We start from the raw sequence: 5,000 nt of genomic DNA, 5'->3' as shown, positions 1-5,000 counted from the left end.
CAATAACATACACACACTCTTGTCCTCTGACACACTCACTCCCACTTTCGCACCCCATTCACTCACAATTCTCATCCATTCAGTACCCTTTCGTTCCAGCTCCACTCGGTTACGGCCTTCCACAACAATCAACAAATCATCCGCATACGCAACACACTTACACCCACATTCATCCAGTGCCCACAGGAGCTCATCCATCATGAGGTTCCATATAAATGGACCACATATGGACCCCTGTGGGCACCCACGCTCAACCCTTTTCCACACAGTCTCATTCACACCGCTCATACACACCATACGATCCTTAAAATAACTCATCCATAACCCACTCTCTTCACATCCAATCACATTCAACCTCTCGATCACGCTCTTCCATTCCAAATAATCAAACGCTCCTCGAAAGTCCACAAACATACCTAACACATATTTACATTCACTCATTTCCACATATTCTCGGACTTTCGACCACGCACTCTCAGTGGACCGACCCCTCCTAAACCCGTGCTGGGCCTCATTCATCCTACCATTCATTCTACTCTCGGCTCGATTCACCATCATTCGTTCAAGCACTTTTCCCAGCACGGGCAACAAACTTATCGGTCTGTACGACCTGGGGTCGGATCGCACTTTCTCGGGGGATTTCAGTAACATAATCACTCTCGCTCTTTTCCATTCATTCGGGAAAGAGTTTTTCCTCAAGCACTCATCATACACTCGCTTCATCCACTCCGGAATCGCACACCATACACGCTTCACCACTTCACCACTTATACCGTCAAGACCAGGTGCCTTTCCTACTTTCACTCGTCTCACAGCATCCTCTATTTCACTCCATTCAAACTCTCTTTCACACATTACACGCTCGCACGCACTCTCTCGCTCACTCATCACACCTCTTTGTGTTGCCGGGAAATGTGTATCCAGCAGGACACACGCACTCTCTTTCCATGTACTCGTTGTCCTACCATTCACATTCATCGTACTCATTCTCTCACTTCCTCTCTTTCCTCTACACACTTTATATACAGTACCCCATGGATCCACGTTACTACATTTATCCACGAACTGTCGCCAGTTCGACTCTTTCACTCTGCATATTTCTCTCTTATACTCTTTCATACATCTCTTATACTCAGCCTGCCACTCGTTCACATTCTCTCTTCTCTTTCGCGCTCTCTGAAATTTCTTTCTCACACGTCTCACATTCCTCTTCATTCGCTCTAGCTCTCTCGTCCACCACACAGGCTTCCTTTCACACCGCTTCTTTATCTCTTTCATACGCCTATCATTCGCAACGTGAATCCATGAGGTCACACACTCCACCAATTCATCCACTGAAGCACTCTCATCAACATTCATACCATTCAAAAATGCATACTCTCTCAGCTCACTTACATACCCATCCCAGTCGACGCCCCTGCTGGACCACCTCCTCCCGGCCATCGCAACATTCTCACACTCATTCACACAATTCACTTTTATACTGATCACATTGTGATCACTCACTCCCCAGTCACTCTTCACAACCCATTCAAACTGACACCTGGTCCACACATCATTCACCAGAGTGACATCAATGTCACTCTGCCCATGCACTCCCGCAAACGTATACCATTCACTCGGCTCATTCAACACATGCATTCCGGTTCCAAGTATCCATCCCTCAATCATTTCACCTCTCTCAACACACTCTCTCGAATGCAGGTCGCCCTTGCTAAACCACAAGGGCGACACTGCATTCGCATCCATACCAATCAGTAACCTCTTTCCCCTCATTCGCTCACGCACACACTCCAGATACTGCAGGTACGGTCCAATCTCTTGGCCGTACCTGCAGTAGACCGACACAACATACACTTCACCAAAATCCCCCTTGATCCACACACACACACCGAATTCACTAGTACACTCTCGCACACACATAGACTCAATACACTCACCATTCACAACCACGGCGGCCTTCTTTGGGCCCACCTCAGAAACATACACATTCATACTCGCAGGTAAACCTTTTACGCATCCATCCACTGCCACATACGGCTCTTGTATAATGGCCACATTCACTCTCTTCTCACTCATCAACACACCCAAATCACACATTACCGCATACGCTCGTTGACAGTTGCACTGGATCGTATGTAACATACATTCAGCCATTTATTCCGCATTTATTCTCATTCGCTCTCGCACAACCATTTTCAAATACTCCGGGCACTCCGAAGACGTAACCGAGTGGTTGCTCTTTTGCCCTTTCACTCTGCAGTTCCTGCAACATTCATCCTTTTTACATGCATTCCTCAGGTGGCCACTCTCGCCACACCTCTGACAGACACTCTCCTTTTCCTTACACTCCTTCGCCATATGCCCAAACGCGCAGCATTTGTGGCAACGGAGCACACTCACGAACTCTCGCAACTTACACGCCTTCCATCCAACATACATCCGTCCTTCCGCAATCATACGATTCCACATTCTCACACCCATTTCGAATATAACATTCCCTACACACGCATCCTTTTTGTTAGTTCGACTAACAACACGCACACTCTTTTTAAACTCACATTCACTCACACATTCTTTTAGATTTTTCACATACAACTCATTCATTAGTTCTTCGTTCGGCATCTCGCATGGAACGTCGAAGACTATAATCTTCGCCCCGATCTTCCTAGGTTCGTCCACCTTCATGCCGATCTCTTCGAACTTTTTACATTCTCTCATTCGCTGCATTTCGCTCGCACTCACCGTTTCGACGGCTATGCCTCCACTTCTGGTCTTTCGCACAGCTTTCACGCGCACATTCAGACACTTACTCACTTCATTCATCACTTTCGTTTTCACTTCCTCGCTTGTCATACGTACACTTTCATCCTTCGGTTTTATTACAACCGCAAACTTTGGTTCACTCACTCTCAACACTGGCTCTCGCACATTCGTTCTGGCACTCGTGTTAACACTCTCACTCTTTTTCGTACCAATCACACTCGCAAACGTTCTCACATTCGCTCCCTGGACGGGTCGACATACATTCAATGATTCACGCTTCTCGCATTCATCCAAACGACCCTTTAAACGTTCATTCTCACACATCAATTTCACAACACACTGCTCATATTCACCCATACATCCCAACACTATTTCACTCACACTCTTACTCACTCGATTCACATCACTCAATACACACTTTCTCACTCGGTCACCAATCGCACGCATCATACTCAGCACATCACTTTCAACATCACCCTCACGCACAGTCACCGCACTAGCACACAAATCAGCACACACATTCAGTTCACCTTTCACACTATCACCATCACTCATTTCACACTCACTCACATTCACGCTTTCATCCGTTCGGGGGCGCTTCGACCCCGTACTTGAATCGCGGCTATTGCGGCGCCGGCGCACGCTCACGCTTCTGCTGCGCGAGGCAGAAGTCGACGCCTCATCGGCGCGACTGCTCCTCGCTTCCTCCACCTTCTCCTCCTTTTTCTCCTTCCTCTCCTCCTTCTTACCCTCCTTCTTCTCCACCTTTTTCCCCTTTTCCCCCCCAATAATAGTTTTAAGAGACAGTTTTTTATCCATACTAATCCCACGAGTGGGGTCGATCTAAATATCACCACGTGGGGTGACGCCCATTCCCACGTGGAAGGCTACTACGCGCGGGATGCGCCTGGTGTCCCGCGGGGGGCCGCTAGAGACCGGTGCACCCACCGGCCACGTATCCACAGTGTTAGTGCAAGGCGGATACGCGCCCTTCGCCGCGCGCCATAGCTTGAGCAAGGGATTTATTATAGAGGTTTCTCTCCTCGCGGCCCAGCCGGTTAAGGCAAGACCCCCGGCCGGTCTGTCGCGCGTACCACCGGGACAGAGGGTTATTAGGCCCCCTGGCCCGGTGGGTCGTTGCTAACGACAGCCGGTTACGGTATTCTAGTGCTCGGGAACCCCGGGAGCGCAAAGTCCCGAACCGCCATCTACCGGCGGCCCCTGGGGGGAGTAGATAGGGACAGAGGGAATCTCGTTAATCCATTCATGCGCGTCACTAATTAGATGACGAGGCATTTGGCTACCTTAAGAGAGTCATAGTTACTCCCGCCGTTTACCCGCGCTTTTTTGAATTTCTTCACGTTGACATTCAGAGCACTGGGCAGAAATCACATTGCGTCAACACCCGCGGGGGCCATCGCAATGCTTTGTTTTAATTAGACAGTCGGATTCCCCTAGTCCGTGCCAGTTCTGAGCTGAGCGTTGAATGGCGGCCGAAGAGGACGAACGCTACGCGAAAGCCTCGCAGCAAGGAAGATCCGCGGGAGGCCAAGGCTCGGGACCGAGCTCGGATCCCTGCACGTTGCCGTACATGTTCACCTCGCCCAGGCCCGGCACGTCAGCCAGACCCGCTTCCCGACCAAGCCCGACACGCCCCGCTCCTCAGAGCCAATCCTTATTCCGAAGTTACGGATCCAATTTGCCGACTTCCCTTACCTACATTAATCTATCGACTAGAGGCTCTTTACCTTGGAGACCTGCTGCGGATATGGGTACGAACCGGCGCGACACCTCCACGTGGCCCTCTCCTGGATTTTCAAGGTCCGAGGGGAAGATCCGGACACCGCCGCAACTGCGGTGCTCTTCGCGTTCCAAACCCTATCTCCCTGCTAGAGGTTTCCAGGGAACTCGAACGCTTATACAGAAAAGAAAACTCTCCCCGGATCTCCCGACGGCGTCTCCAGGTCATTTTGGGTTACCCCGACGAACACTCTTACGAGGGCCCGAATGGTATGCGGTTCCGCTGCCGGGTTCCGGAATAGAAACCGGATTCCCTTTCGCCCGATGGGTGTGTACTTTTTGTCTCTCTCTCTCGTATTGATCGTGTATAAAATAAAAAAACACCTCATCTACATAGGATTTCTCTTAGGGCTTAGGATCGACTGACTCGTGTGCAACGGCTGTTCACACGAAACCCTTCTCCACGTCAGTCCTCCAGGGCCTCGCTGGAGTAT

General features: G+C 50.1%; 1 pseudogene; it reads right to left on the bottom strand.

Moving 5' to 3' along the window:
• Positions 1-3,956: 3,956 nt before the first annotated feature.
• Positions 3,957-5,000, bottom strand: part of LOC143176715 (large subunit ribosomal RNA) — a 2,870-nt pseudogene continuing 1,826 nt past the window's right edge.

This window comes from Nomia melanderi, unplaced genomic scaffold (genome assembly GCF_051020985.1).
Source record: "Nomia melanderi isolate GNS246 unplaced genomic scaffold, iyNomMela1 scaffold0754, whole genome shotgun sequence".
Lineage (NCBI taxonomy): Eukaryota > Metazoa > Arthropoda > Insecta > Hymenoptera > Halictidae > Nomia > Nomia melanderi.
This window is presented reverse-complemented; position numbering and strand designations above follow the sequence as displayed.